The 16,005-nt window shown below is 34.8% G+C and overlaps 1 long non-coding RNA gene across 3 annotated transcripts; it reads left to right on the top strand.

Moving 5' to 3' along the window:
• The first annotated feature begins 4,325 nt into the window (after positions 1 to 4,325).
• Positions 4,326 to 9,497, top strand: LOC107484815 (uncharacterized). Of its 3 annotated transcripts, none has more exons than XR_008008456.1 (6): positions 4,326 to 4,592; positions 4,689 to 4,807; positions 4,925 to 5,017; positions 7,093 to 8,474; positions 8,824 to 9,130; positions 9,369 to 9,497. It is a non-coding gene; the product is annotated as an uncharacterized LOC107484815 (long non-coding RNA). The 3 variants fall into 3 exon arrangements; XR_008008457.1 differs by lacking the exon at positions 9,369 to 9,497 and having other exon boundaries at positions 7,093 to 7,160; positions 8,299 to 8,474; positions 8,824 to 9,282; XR_002375036.2 differs by lacking the exon at positions 9,369 to 9,497 and having other exon boundaries at positions 8,824 to 9,282.
• The last annotated feature ends 6,508 nt before the right edge of the window (positions 9,498 to 16,005 follow it).

Below are 16,005 nucleotides of genomic sequence, written 5' to 3'. Positions count from 1 at the left end.
CACTTAGTGGTCCAAGTAGAAAACATGTTTTTAGAGTTTTTTTATCAATTGCTACGTAGTTCTTGAACTAATTTTAATTACAAATCAACTCCATATATTTTATTTAATTATAAAAATAGTTTTTTATTTTATAAATTATTATTTTATCAATTATCTATTATATTTATTAACAATCAAATACAAAAATAACAACCAATTATATCCTCCATTCATCCTAATAATTCCAATTGATTAAATAATTAACTTTGATCTCGTTACGTTCGTCCATGGCTTCCAAATCGTGTTTCCTTGAAATTCAATCGATTAGTTTTTCAAAACAATCGATTGAATGATAACTCAATCGATTGGTTTACACTATATCACAAAACAATCGATTGAAAGTTGTAAGGTAGAATGATAAAAAGCTTATACCAATCGATTGCTTATACTTTCCAATCGAATGAATGTCTCAAAACAATCGATTGTTGTTGTTACTCAATCGATTGAATTCACGAAAACAACATGGATTTGCCAAATACAATCGATTGGAAAGTGATGACATTGAAGTTTTAGCCAAATTCAATCGATTGGTAATGTAATCCAATCGATTGGAAGGTGATGAAGTTGAATGTTTTGCCAATTTCAATCGATTGGTAATGGTACCCAATCGATTGAAATGAAACTGTACACTAAAAATTTATAAATTCACCTTTGCTTCGCATGCTGCAACTAATGCATGTTACATACAAGAAACTAAAAAGCACATAAAATAAAAACAGACAATTAATTACATGATTGTTCTATTTTAAATTTAATCTGTTTGTCCTTTGGTTTTGCGCCACTGAAAGAAAATAATCCATGTTTAAATCAAACGCAGGACCAAGATGCTCAACATCCATAATGCCTAATGAAATAAATTATAATACATGGATCACAATAAAATAGCAATAGTCCAAATAAAGTAGTATCAAATGAGTAGTAGCAGAATAAAAGAAAGAACCAAAACCAACATTAACAAAAATATAAATTTGATAATAAAAATAAAAAATTATAAAAAATATTTTATGGTTAATCTTATGTACTCCTTATGTACTTTTGTTATAATTAATTATCATCAATATTAAACTAATAAAAAAATAATCTAAATAACAAACTCATCCTTTCTCTTCTTTCAGTATTTTGTTTTGGACATCTTCCTTAAGAATGAATTGAATAATCAAGAGTTTCAAACCATATAATAAAACAAAATTGACATAATAAAACAAAAATTGAACTTGCAAGTAACCAACAACGTAATCAAAGAAGGAATCAAAGCAAGGCTGATGAATTCCTCCTTGTACAAGTTCATACCATATAGATATTTGTTAAACACGTACCCTAAATGAGATTTAAACATGGATTATTTTGTTGATTTTATTTCAGTGGCACAAAACCAGAGGACAAACAGATTAAATTTAAAATAGAACAATCATGTAATTAATTGTCTGTTTTTATTTTATGTGCTTTTTAGTTTCTTGTATGTAACATGCATTAGTTGCAGCATGCGAAGCAAAGGTGAATTTATAAATTTTCAGTGTACAGTTTCATTTCAATCGATTGGGTACCATTACCAATCGATTGAAATTGGCAAAACATTCAACTTCATCACCTTCCAATCGATTGTATTACATTACCAATCGATTGAATTTGGCTAAAACTTCAATGTCATCACTTTCCAATCGATTGTATTTGGCAAATCAATGTTATTTTCGTGAATTCAATCGATTGTTTTGAGGCATTCATTCGATTGAAAAGTATAAACAATCGATTGGTATAAACTTTTTACCATTCTACCTTACAATTTTCAATCGATTGTTTTGTGATATAGTGTAAACCAATCGATTGAGTTATCATTCAATCGATTGTTTTGAAAAACCAATCGATTGAATTTCAAGGAAACACGATTTGGAAGCCATGGACGAACGTAACGAGATCAAAGTTAATTATTTAATCAATTAGAATTATTAGGATGAATGGAGGATATAATTGGTTGTTATTTTTGTATTTGATTGTTAATAAATATAATAGATAATTGATAAAATAATAATTTATAAAATAAAAAACTATTTTTTATAATTAAATAAAATATATAGGGTTGATTTGTAATTAAAATTAGTTCAAGGACTAAGTAGCAATTAATTAAAAAACTCTAAAAACATGTTTTCTACTTGGACCACTAAGTGATCCAAAGGTTCCTAGACCACCGAATCCTGTGCCATGTTTTTCTGGCGTTTAACTCCAGACAGCAGCGTGTAGTTGGCGTTTAACGCCAAATTACGTCGTCATTCTTCGAATAAAGTATGGACTATTATATATTGCTGGAAAGCCCTGGATGTCTACTTTCCAACGCCGTTGAGAGCGCGCCAATTGGAGTTCTGTAGCTCCAGAAAATCCATTTCGAGTGCAGGGAGGTCAGAATCCAACAGCATCAGCAGTCCTTTTGTCAGCCTTCTTCAGAGTTTTGCTCAAATCCCTCAATTTCAGTCAGAATCAAACTATTAATTAAATAGAATTATAATTAATTATTATAATTATTCATAAATTAAATATAATTTACTTATTTAATATAATTCTAATTAATAATTATAATAATTAATTATATACGTAAAGTAAAATATATGTATAGTTAACATATTATGCAACGTTCATCTTGTATATGTATATAAAATATTGTTAATTTTATTAACAAAATATTATTTAATTTTTTTTAATTTAATTGACACATGTTTAAATATCATTGGTTAAAATCAAAAGAAATCAAGCCCCTTTGAGTAGGGCTTTGTTTGTTTCAAAAATTATGATGGAATTCACTTTCATTTTGCTCCAAAGGTTAGTTTTCACTTTTTGTCAGACAAATAGTAAATGGCCTTCATTTGTTTATTATTAGACATGCTCTTAGACCATCTCTATTAAAAAATTTATCCCAATCTTTATTTATGATTCACCCGTCATAAAAAGTAATTCTACATCAACTTTTGCGTAATAAATAGTAAATAAGAATTCAAAGCATCTCTCTTCTCCATTAAAAGGAACTAGCTTTAGTCCCTATTGCAGTCTCATTTAATTAATTAATTAAAGTAATTAAAATTAATATAATTACTATTTCTTACAATAATATTTTTAAATTTATAAATTCAAAAATAATTTACTGTTACAAAATATTAATATAAAAAAATCATATAGAAAAATAATACACAATATATAAAACGAGATTATACTAATTTGTAAAATTATTTAATATAAAAAACATAGTTAAGTTCTATAGTGAACGACAAGTACTGTGAAATTGCCATATATGTTCAATCAAGTCACTTTCAACTGTCTATGCTGTCTATTTTGAAGTTGGGCATTTCTTTGGAGAAATTAATGGTATGGTGCAAAATCTTCCTCTCTTAGCTAAGATTGTGATAAGCCGTTTTCGACATCGTCATACTCTAAGCCTTGAGCAAAATTTCCTGCATAAGTGTCTCTTTCATCCTCAACAATCATATTATGCAATATAATACAAGTTCGCATTATGTTTGCAAGTTTCTTTTTTTTAAAAAAAATATACAAGCCCGCTTTATGTTTGCAACAATCATATTATGCAATAGAAGTGTATGTAAGCAGTATATATAGAATAACAAAATATTAATTTATTAATAATAACGGTAACATAGTAACGGTTAGTTTTGTAACGACTAGTTTTGTAATGTGGTTAGTATTTCAAATTTCATACATAAAAATAAACTAACTTTAATTATTTAATATAATTCTTTAAATAATTATATTAAATAAGTAAATCATATTTAATTTATAAATAATTATAATAATTAATTATATACCTAAAGTAAAATATATGTATAGTTAATATATTATGCAACGTTCATCTTTTAGGAAAGTTTTCAAATGGTCCAAACCACTTTTTTAGAACTCTGATAGTCCATGTAAAGTGTCCATTGGATTTAACAATTAAATAAACAAACAGTTCTGATTGAGATGGATTTAGGTAAAGTGATGCATCAAATTTTTAGCGCACCATATGACGTGACCTCATGCTGCAGTTATCTCCTGTTAGGTGGTTTATAGGAGAGTAGGGGTCGTTAATGCCCCTTGGTGGCGCTTTGGTTGAATTGAAAGCTAGCTAACTTGAGAAACGACTAGCTGAAAAGTGTATGTGCCAAGATGTGAGTTATTTAAAATATGGGCCTGGATGTGAGGTATTTGAAGTATGAGCCAGGCTGGTGTTATTGGATTATGTCAATTCTTAGTAGCCCTTTGTTTAAGAGATGGTCTTATCACTTTATGAAGCAATGTGGATACTGTCAAGTGAAATATGGTGCGAGGTTGTGGTTCGTGTTAATGGTGGTATGATTGGTGGGCATGGGTTTTGGTTTAGGATAAGATTGCATTGTCTTATTCGAAGACCAAAAGAACAAAATGGGTAAATGTAGAAGGTTTCAAGTAACGATAAAAGATAATAAAAACCATAACCCCAATTCAAGACAATCAGAATCAGAGAGGTCATCTCCGTCTTTTCTATCATGCCTTCTTGTTTGCTACCTAAGTCGTCGGGCCTATCTTCTCCCATTCAGGTGTGTGACTTTGTGCGTTGTTGATGTGAAATTTTGTTTAAATTTTGTTACTCTGAAATCTGTTTGAGAGAGGCTGAGAGATATGCATTCGGACAGATCTGAAAGTCCGTCGTATTAAGTGGATGAAATCCTGAATGTTGATGTCAGCGATTATCATTCGAGTGTGGAGTCTGGTGGGACAATTATAGGAAGCATACCTAGACGTTGGAAAAAATGTAAGTATAACCACCAATATTTGGACATCCTGATATTTTAATTTTGGTTATGAAAGAGATTATTGGTTTGTTGAATTTAAGTTGTTTAATTTATTTTATATTAATTTTTTGTTATAGATTACTGCTGGACTGTATGGGATGACAGATGCGGACGCAAAACCAATATTGTTCTGCCATAGGCAATTCAGTTGGTGTGTATCAATTGGCAAGGTGAGTGACCATGAAGTTTGTTTTTCTGTCATATTTATTTTTTTAATCAGTTGATGATTGCCTTACAATTACTTAATAATTAATTAAGAAGTGGATTGGTACTGGTAAATAATGTCACACATATTTGATTGGTGCTCTAAATTGCTGAATAAGTTGATAATTACGTTTGTTTCATGTTGCATCAGAATTTGCTAGCTTTTCCGTTATCTTTTATTCTCCCAGTTGGAGATCAATCTTGTTGCTTGAATGCCGATATTGAATAGTTTATGAATATATGGTCGTAAAATGTGAATTTTGATTGGTTAAAACCTTGAATGTATACAAAGTATGTGTAGAAAACCTTGTAAAATTTTTGTGGAAATTTTTGAATTAAATATATGTGATAATATGTTGGCATGACGTTGATTGTAACTGCTTGTGAATGCCTTAAAGAAAGCTAGTAAAAGAATTTGAGTACCTGAAGAGAAGTAAAGATACTTCACATTATAAATTTATGTCACGTGAAACTTCGAATGCATATTAAATTTAGTAGCATTTCTTTTGGTCCTTGCAAACTTAAAAAGGCTTTTATTAACTTTGTTTCTCGTAATGCAGTGATGCATTTTTTGTGTTCCCGAACTGGGTATCTTTGTTAGTTTGTTGTTGTGACTCGGTTTGGATTACATTTGAGTCTACCAAGTAGTTGGAGTAATTTTTCTTCGCACAAAATTGCTTTTATTTCTGTGGTGTTGATATTTTAGGATTTACGCAGTAGTTCCCAATAAATAGTTGTTGAATATAGATTTGAGAAATAATTAGTTTTTGTTAGCAGGTATATTTGATAACACATTGGTGTGTAGATTTTAAAGTCTCGATACCAAAACTTATTAATTGGTAGAACATAATTATTTGAAATTTGTTAGTATTTACCTGTTACGTTACATGAAGTTTCTTTCTATCCTAAGTATAAGGGTTGATAAATGAAGCAATTTTTTTTCTTTGTACACGTTGTTGAAAAGTCTTTTTCGATGGTGAATAATATGTATTAAAGTTTTGATGACCACCCTTTCTTTAACTCATTGGTATGTGCAAGACATATGTGTTGACCCTAGTCTTCTGAAAATTGTTATTCCTATAAAAAGCTTTGATATAGTCAGAAAAATTTGAAAGTTGATGACAAAATCTTTGTTACGTGCTATTATTATTGTATAATAGGTGTGCGAAGGGGATATGGTGATGAAATTGGCTTTATAAAAAAGAGCATGAAAGAGTTTAACGTCGAAAGTAATCTCATAATGGTTTATCACATATTGATGCTGGTGAATATAACGTTTGTTAAGGTTTATGACATATTGAGGCCGCTCAAGTTGAAGTTTTTAAAGTTTAGTTATTTATTATTTTCGGAGTAAGGTATATAAGAGTTAGGAGGTAGGCATTTGTTTGAAGGGGCGTCCCCTAACTTTTTCTTTGGTGAAATGGCCACCACTACTTGAAAGTGTCAATTCAAGTTTGTTTTAACATTTGAATCAATTTTAGAGTACAATAATTGAATTGTCCCTTTCAATAAGAGAATAAGATGGCAAAAGTTCGCAAAATATGCTGAAATGAAGATGAAGAGAAAATTCACATTAATTGTAATGGATTTAGTAAAAAAAAATCAAATGAACAATTATATTTTAAAAGAATTCATAAGTTGCTACCGAATACGTAGTTATTGCAATATACTAAAAAATTTCGTTCCTATTGATCAGCTACTTCTTTTGCAAACCTATAATATATTGACTGATATTTTTGACATGAATAAATCACTCTCATCATTCATGCATTCATTACCTCACCAGCTAAGACCTGCTGCATTTCTTAGTAGTTCAAAACCCTTTTTTAAGGGAAGAAAAAATTAGTAGCTTGGTTAGAGATAATAGAGCTTTATCTGTAAGCAGTTGATGTAACCTTTTTTATTCGACCAAGTACCTAGATTAATATTTTTTGTCAAATTTTTTTTCTTCACGTGGTCTTCATTTTTGAGAATTTACGTAGTGTAACCAATTAAAACTTTTTGAATCTGGAGTTGATAAATAATTCATTTTCTTTGGCAGGTATACTTTCCTGTAATGGAGGTGCTTCTTGTATGGCCTCGTCAATTGTAAATGTTGATGAGAAGTAGGTATGATCAGAATTAACATTTGCGTGTGAACTTGTTATGAAGTCAAAAATTTCTTTTGAAACGTAATGCTATTTAGTAAAATTTTAAAACAAGACACAATACTCAGGACCCATTTAAATTTCCATGTTTCATGTTCAAAATAAAATGTTAGCAACATGTGGACAGACCTGAAACTACTAACAGGCTATTCAGTTTTCTCAGTCGCTTGTAACTAATTAAATGAGCACGTGTTGCCGAACACAATAGGTGGCATAAATTTTGATAAAAGAATTATTGTAATGGAATTCCAAAACTTGAATATCATCAGATGTACCAGCCAGGGATGGAATAGAAGTAAAATAGAGGAAGATAGAAGATTTTAGCATTTGTTTGAATGAAGGTCATTACGGAGTTGTGGAGTTATCGATGTTAAAGCAAAATTATTTCGTTGTTTTTTTAGTATGGGGAATTTAAATTTAAATTCCTGGTGATCCATTCGAGTGACTCCGAAATTGATTATTTAAGTTTGATAAGTTTGCATGAAGATGACCGTCATATGGGAAATAATTTTTCTATTTATATGGGGGCCATCAATATGGAAACCTCTGAAACTCGAGTAATCAATTTCGGAAGCACTTGAACGAATCGCCATGGATTTAAATTTAGATTCTCCTTTGTACTTAAATGCCACGAAAAACTCTTGCATTAATTCCAATAAGTCTACAACTCTGTCTCAACCTTCGTTCATTCAAACACTATCATTTTCTTTCTTGCTCCATTTTACTTCTATTTCATCCCCAATTGGTACTTCCAACGATATCGGATTCCGTAGGCTTTTCCAATATTTCTCTTAAAAAAAATAGATGCTACCTCGTGATGTTGGCAACACGTTGTATCTCAATTATTAACCGCTACGTTGTTAGTACGATATCCACAATGTTAATTAGTGTTGATATGATTACACGGGGACTGCCTTTCAGAAGAATAGGAATGCACAAAATTGAAACTGATCTGATTTATAATCCATTTTTCTGTCGACGAATTACGTAATAGAAATTAAAAAGGGAGTAACTTTTGTTAATGTACACGTCTTTGTTGCTCACTACATGAGGAGGAGGCACACAAGTGGGGATAACAAGAGGCTGCGTGCGCATGTTAGGTTCATGGATTAGACGAGGAAGAATAGCAAGGTTATGGCTTTATGTTCTTTGGTCTTTCGGGTAGCAATCATGTTTTTCTCAAGCTTCAGCGAGACATTATGCAATTTCAAGTGACCAAATTTCACACACGGGAGAGACATTCTGTGCAACATGCAAAGCAGATTTTGTTGGAGAGGTACATATATGTTCTGGATATCTTCTTTTAGTTGTCCTACCTTATCAATTTCCAACCATGAGATGTCGTACACCTGATTGTGGTTTTTGACTTCGTTGGCCACAGGAGGTTGCATATATTCAGCATATTTTCTTTGTTGGAAAGAAACTTATTCAATTTAATGTTACTGTCTATTTCTTTAGATTGTGTATCTTGTTGTTTTGCAGCTGTGTCGTATTGTAAGTTCCTGTGTTTTATTTTTGTGTTAGCTAGGAGGTTGTCGTGACTTTAACTTTCTAACATTCTTTCTCAACTTTCCATTCTCGAATGATGGTTGAATCATTATCTAACCGTCTGCGTTCTTTTTCAGTGTTTTTCGGACGGGAAGAAAGGCAGTCGTGATAACAAGGTGACTCGAATAAATTTCAATTTGGTCGTAGATAAACTTGACAAACAAATACAAAGACAGACTATCAGACTCAAACGATGAGTAACATCCTGTGAATATGGTATGGTGTTTCCCAACTCCGGTCTAGTTTCATTCAAGAAAGAGAAAGGAAGGAGCCAGCCATAAGTTGAAACACACTCTATTCTTTCCCCCCAAGTTTTGATCATCTGACAGTGGAGACGGATGTCAACGAGAAAGGGGGATAAAGCCGTGTACACCTGCGAAAAAGGTACCCGACATTAACGTTTTGTAGAAATATGATGAATGCTGAATGTTTGCATTCCTTTGTAAAGTGGGAATTTTCATGGTTTATACGTACTTTGAGTGTACGAAACAAACTAGAGCTTTCGGTTGTTTATTTCAAGAACGTCGTTATCGAAATGATGCAGAGATCAATACATGCTCCATTGGTAGTTGTAGAATCAATTGCAGCAGTTCTTGTTAATTGTACTTTCCTGTAATTACAGGCCCATATTCAAGACTTGGAAACTCCATTCATTGATGTTGAATCGGATTTCTAGACGAACTAAGAATTAGAAAAAAAATCATGGCCTACACAGTATCAATTGGTGGTAGCAATGCCATACGTTAGAGTTGGATGCGTATCGCGGGACATTACAGGTCTAACATGCATTGGGAACCCTTTGTTCCGAATATAGATCTTTCATGACAATGACACAGCCCTCCAAACCACTAGTTTCAATGACCATAACACCGACGTTACCTGCACGGGGACCCCTGAATTGGGAAGCAGAACCAGTCATGAATAACTTGCGTGTTTATCTCCATATATCAAGTTAGGAACATTCATTGGAGCTTCAACATTACATTTCTCCTAAACAGAGTCTTGCTTTCCACAGACACAGACTTGCAACTCCAACTATGAACTTTTCGTTAATCTAGTTTCACGACATTTTCTTTTTAGATGCATGCAACTGTTACAGCGAAGATGAAATATGTCTTAGATTTCTATTTTTGTACTTAGGTATGCAGGTGAACCCCAATGTATATTGTAAGGTGTTGAATATGTCGTTTTTGTGAATTCCTTTTATGCATTAGTAATTATTCAAAACATGCCATCTTAAGTAAAATTGTCGAAGCAAAATTCATTTGGATGTCAAAAAATTTTCATACAAGCAGGCTGTGGCATTAATTATGGTTGTATATGTGCGTTTATTTGGTAAAGAGATTGTACTAAACTATTAGTAGGTTTTGGCTGTGTGGAAGGAGGTTTCAAATTATATACATTTAAATTTTCATTTTAGTTTCCTGCGAATGCTCTAGCGAAATGGAACGGCAACTGCACTACGAAAAATTGGTAGCGGACCTCGAATTTGTTGGGTACTTGTTCCAAACTATCTAAACTGTGGGATACGATAATGATATATTATGTTCTCCAAACAAAGCAACGTTATTCTGATGCCCGGTTACTCTGTCTAAGTATAGAACTGAGCATAAGATTTTTTGCCAAATTGGTTTCATTCAGACAGCAGTCTGTCATTCTTAAACGCGTCTCAATAAAAGGGATAAACCCACTAAATCAGACAAACAGAGAAATATAACACAAATTACAGTAGCAATGACTTAGGTGAATTGCCTTTAAATTCCAATCTACGGGGTGACACAGTACATGCTGCTTTCGTATTCCGACTCAAGCCTTGATAAACCACTATTTTATGATTTACAATATGTTTAATCGTGTGGTTTTATCATGGTCTTTTCTCACTTATTTATATAATTAGCATGCATTTATATTTCCTTCCTAAAGTTATCACATGATTGAAAACTTACTTCCTGGAGACCTTTAATTAGGTATTTAAACCCCCTTTATTCCATTCGATGCCGTGATCTGTGTGTTAAGTGTTTCAGGCTTTATAGGGCATGAATAAGTGGGAGATTGGGAAGGAAGCTTGCAAAAATGGAAGGAATACAAAAAATTGAGAAGATGACCAGCGAGAAGTGACGCGTACGCATCAGCGACGCGACCGTGCGGAAGAGAGGAATCCGTAGTGACGCGCCGCATGAATGACGTAGACGTGCGGATTGGAAAAGTAGAAGTGACGTGGAGGCATGAACGACGCGCCCGCATGGAAAAGCAAACCGCCGAAGGATGCGTCTGCGTGAATGACGCGTCCGCGTGACGTGCGCGATCTGCAGAATTTCAGAAGTCGCTGGCAGAGTTTTTGGGCCGGATTTCAACCCAGTTTTCGGCCTGGAATTATAGACTAGAGTCAGGAAATATGCAGAAATGAGTGACAACAATTCATTCTGCATAATTTTTAGTTTTAGATCTGGATTTACTCCTCCCCTAGGTTTTTATCACTTGACATTCATAATTAGGATTTTTGGGAAGATTTTGGCTTTAGCTTTTGAGAAGAGTCTACTTCCGGTACTAGTCATCTTATTTTGTTATTTACTTTTTATATTTATTTTCCATATTTTTAATCCCTCTAGAGTTGACTTTGGCTTATTTTTACAACTTATTAATATAGACTATTTTTATTTTCAATTAATCCTTTCATTATTGTTTATCATGTCTTCTTTTATTTTCACCATTAATTCTATGAATTTTATAATTATGATGAGTGAGTAGTTCCATGACTTGATTGGGGATGATTGAAAGGAACCCTTGAGTTGAACTACCCAAGAGAGAAATTATAATTGGGTTTATTGTTGAATCACCCTCTAATCATTAACTCTAGTCCTTCCCAAGAGAGAGGATTAGGACTTATGACTAGAAACCGATTTCCAACCTGCTTGACTTTCCTTTACCTAGTAAGGGTTAACTAAGCAGAGTGACTTCCAATTATTAATTAATCTTGAGAGTATTTCAACAAGAATAGGGCTTCCAACTGATCTACCCCCAGTCAAGGCTTTTATTTAGAATTAATTAAATTCTCTATTTTAATTTCCTGTTTGCCAACTCAACCATTTTTGAAAACACCTGATTGATTAAATAGCACATCTCTCTGCAACTCGTTGGGAGATGACCTGGGATTCATACTCCCAGTATTTTAATTTTCAATATTGTGACAACCCCTTTTTAAATTGATAAGCGGATTTTCGGCTGGTTAAGGACTGTACTTGCAACGTATTCCTATTAATAAATTCTTAACTCGCCAATTTCCGCCACGTCAATTTTTGGCGCTGTTGCCGGGGAGTTGCAACAGTGTGCTAATTTATTGATTGGTATTTATTTTATTTACAATTTATCTTTTCATTCTGTCACTATGAGCTGTACGTTTCTTTCGTTAAATGACGCATTCACTTCCTGATCCAAGCTTGCCAGTATTTGACCCTGAGATTGAAAGAACTCTTTCACGTATAAGGCAAGCTCGGCGTCGGCGACTCCTCTTTGAGGACGAACCTGAACCGTCATCTAAGGAAAAAACAAGCTCCCTTTCTACTGATCCAGTTCATTTACGTGCAGGTGACATGGCAGCGCCTAGGAGAGTCACTATCCAGGAGGAAGGAGCCCCTGATTTTACGCTCCAACCATTCCAGGCACACCACCCAGCAGTAGCTGTAGATTTTGAAATAAAGTCTTCACTACTCAACTTGATGCCCAAGTTTCATGACTTACCTACTCAAGAGCCTATCAAGCATCTTAGGAATTTCCAGACTGCTTGTTCTACTGTTAAGCGTGATGGCACTGATGAAATCTCCATTCTGTTGAAAGCCTTCCCGTTTTCTCTGGAGGGAAAGGCAATAGAGTGGTACTACACTCAACCCGGAGCAACTGTTTCTAACTGGGATACACTTAGGAGAGAGTTTCTGGAGAAATTCTTTCCAGCTGAAGTCACCGATAAACTGAGGAAAGACATGTCTATAATCGTTCAGGATGAGTCTGAGACCCTCTATGAATACTTGGAACGCTTCAATAATCTTCGAGAAGCATGCACCCATCATATGATTGACAAGATAGTGTTGCTCGGTTACTTTACACAGGATTTGAAATCTTAAGATAGGACCACACTGGAAGGTGCTAGCAATGGTTCTATGAAAAAGTACAAGACTACGGAAGAAGCATGGCAATTGATCAGCGACTTAGCTGACTCTACTAGGAATCACAGGCAGAGACAAAGTCGGTCAAGAGCTATTGCAGAGGTATCCACTAGTAAAGAGACTGCTGCTATAGCTCAAAGCTTATGTGAAATGACTAACTTGCTGAAGCAGATGCAACTGAATCAACAACAACCTCAGCAAGTTCAGCCTTCTCCACCACAGCACAGCCAGCAGTTGGTTCCACAAAGAGTATGTGGAATCTATGCAGATTACAGTCACTATACCGTTGAGTGTCCGCAACTCCAACCAGAAGACAACACTGTAGCAGCCACTCATAACTTTCATGATCGCCCCAATCAAGGGTACAATCAAGGTGGCAACTATAACCAAGGATGGTAGGATAACTCTAACCAAGGCTGAAGAGACAATTCTAACCAGGGTTGGAGGGACAATCATAACTGAGGAGGCAGAGATAACAATGGAAATCAAAGGTGGAATAATAATAACAACTTCAAGTAGCAGAATCAGAATCAGTCCTACAGAGAACCTCATTTAAGACAGCCTCAAGCATCTCAGCAGACCTCTCAGATCACTTACCCCTCTTCATCTCGTAATGATGAGTTACTACAATCTATTGATCGGAGATAACAGGCCATGGAAAACAACTTTACTTCTATTATGAATGATTTGAATTCTACTTTGCGAGCCTTTGTCTCACAGATTGGATCAATGAACAACTCCAACAACCAGTCCTCAAGCTCTGGTGAACTCTCCTCTCAACCATTACCCAATCCGAAGGGTGGTATTAATGCCATCACCCTAAGGTCCAAAACCACACTGCAAGAGAGGAATCAGGAAGAGCCAAATCCATCTGAACACACCTTAGCTGAAGAGGTAGTTGAAGAAGAAAAGAGCATACAGGATATGGCTGAAGATGAAGACGCCAAATCACAGAAAGAAGCACCAAAGGGCGCAGACACTATAGAGGACGCCGTTCCTATTTCATTTCCACAACTTGCAAGGAAGCCCAGGAAGCAGTTGGAACCTGATCCCAAAATGGTAGAAATCTTCAAAAAGGTTGAGGTAACTGTTCCCCTTTTTAATGTCATTCAACAGGTACCTAAATATGCAAAGTTTCTAAAAGATTTGTGCATACATAAAGACAAAATTACTGAATTAGAAACTATTCCTTTAGGAAGTTCTATATCTGCTTTAATGAGAAATATACCTGAAAAATGTAGTGATCCAGGTCCATGCATGGTTAACTGTACCATTTGAGGTGTGATATTTTCTGACTGCATATGTGATTTAGGAGCATGTGTTAGTATAATGCCTTTATCTGTATATGATGTTTTGAGGCTCCCTCCCTTAAAAAGGTCGGCAGCTCGTTTTGTGTTAGCAGATAAAAGTATTATTACAGTGGCTGGAGTTGTTGAAGATGTATTACTGGGAATCAAAGGTCTCACTTTCCCCATTGATTTTTACATCCTGGAGATGCCCCAAAATGACTCAGAGAAGCCATCATCAATCCTAATCGGAAGACCTTTCTTGAAGATCTCGAAGTTCAAATTAGATGCTTTCGCAGGCACATACTCTTTTGAAATAGACAGCCGAGTAGTAAGCTTCAATCTGACTGGAGTTATGAAACACCGTCCAGAAGATCGTTCTATCTTCTAGTGTGACATCATAGATGAAACCGTAGCTGAAGTTCACCAGGAAAAGTTTGAAGATAAGTACATAGGACAAGGTCCAAGTGTGGGGAATTCCGAGGACAATGCAGGTACTCTACCACTGCCACCAGTTCCAGATAATCCTGAGCCAGACTATGACCAGAAGTTATAATTGAAACCCCTCCCTCCATACCTCAAATATGATTACCTTGAGGTCAAGCAGAAGTTTTCAGTTATCATTGCATAGGACCTCACGGATATTTTTAGAAGAAGGAGCAAGACCTGTTCATCAACCCCAAAGAAGACTGAACCCCACTATTTTAGAGGTTGTCAAGAAGGAAGTAACCAGACTATTAGAGGCAGGTATTATCTACCCCATCTCAGATAGTGAATGGGTGAGCCCAGTACAAGTGGTGCCCAAAAAGTCTAGAGTCACTACAGTGAAGAATGAGCATGGAGAGCTCATAGCAACCAGAGTACAGAACGCCTGGAGGGTCTGCATTGATTACAGGCGTCTCAACCAAGCTACTCGTAAGGATCACTACCCTCTTCCATTCATTGATCAAATGCTGGATCGCCTGTCAGGTAAATCACATTATTGCTTTTTAGATGGTTATATAGGCTATTTCCAGATTCATATAGCTCCTGAGGATCAGGAAAAGACTACCTTTACATGTCCTTTTGGGACTTATGCTTACAAGAGAATGCCCTTTGGCCTGTGCAATGCACCAGCCACTTTCCAAAGGTGCATGATGAGTCTTTTCTCTGATCTTATTAGTCTTTTCTCTAATCTTATTAAGGACTGTATGGAGGTTTTTATGGACGATTTTAGCGTTTATGGTGATTCTTTTAACCTTTGCTTGGATAGTTTATCTAGAGTATTAGATAGATGTGTCAGTACAAACCTTGTATTGAATTTTGAAAAATGTCATTTTATGGTTAAACAAGGAATCGTACTGGGACATGTTGTATCTAATACTGGTATTTCTGTAGATCCAGCAAAGGTGGATGTTATTTCTAGTTTACCTTACCCCTCATCTGTGAGAGAAGTCCGTTCGTTCCTTGGCCATGCAGGTTTTTATCGAAGATTCATTAAGGACTTTAGTAAGGTAGCACTTCCCCTATCCAGATTACTGCAGAAAGATATCGAGTTCGAGTTCAGTGAGGATTGCAAACAAGCGTTTGATAAGCTGAAAACCGCCCTGACTCAAGCTCCAATTGTGAGAGGACCAGACTGGAACCAGCCATTCGAAATCATGTGCGATGCTTCCAACCATGTAGTAGGAGCAGCACTGGCTCAGTGTGAAGATAAGGATCCTTTTGTTATTGCTTATGCGTCTAAAACTTTAGACACCGTTCAGTCTAACTACACTACTACTAAAAAAGAGCTTCTTGCTATTGTTTTTACTCTGGATAAATTTCGAGCCTA

The sequence above is a fragment of the Arachis duranensis genome, chromosome 4 (genome assembly GCF_000817695.3).
Source record: "Arachis duranensis cultivar V14167 chromosome 4, aradu.V14167.gnm2.J7QH, whole genome shotgun sequence".
NCBI lineage: Eukaryota > Viridiplantae > Streptophyta > Magnoliopsida > Fabales > Fabaceae > Arachis > Arachis duranensis.
The sequence above is the reverse complement of the archived record's forward strand: the minus strand, read 5'-3'. Positions and strand labels throughout refer to the sequence as shown.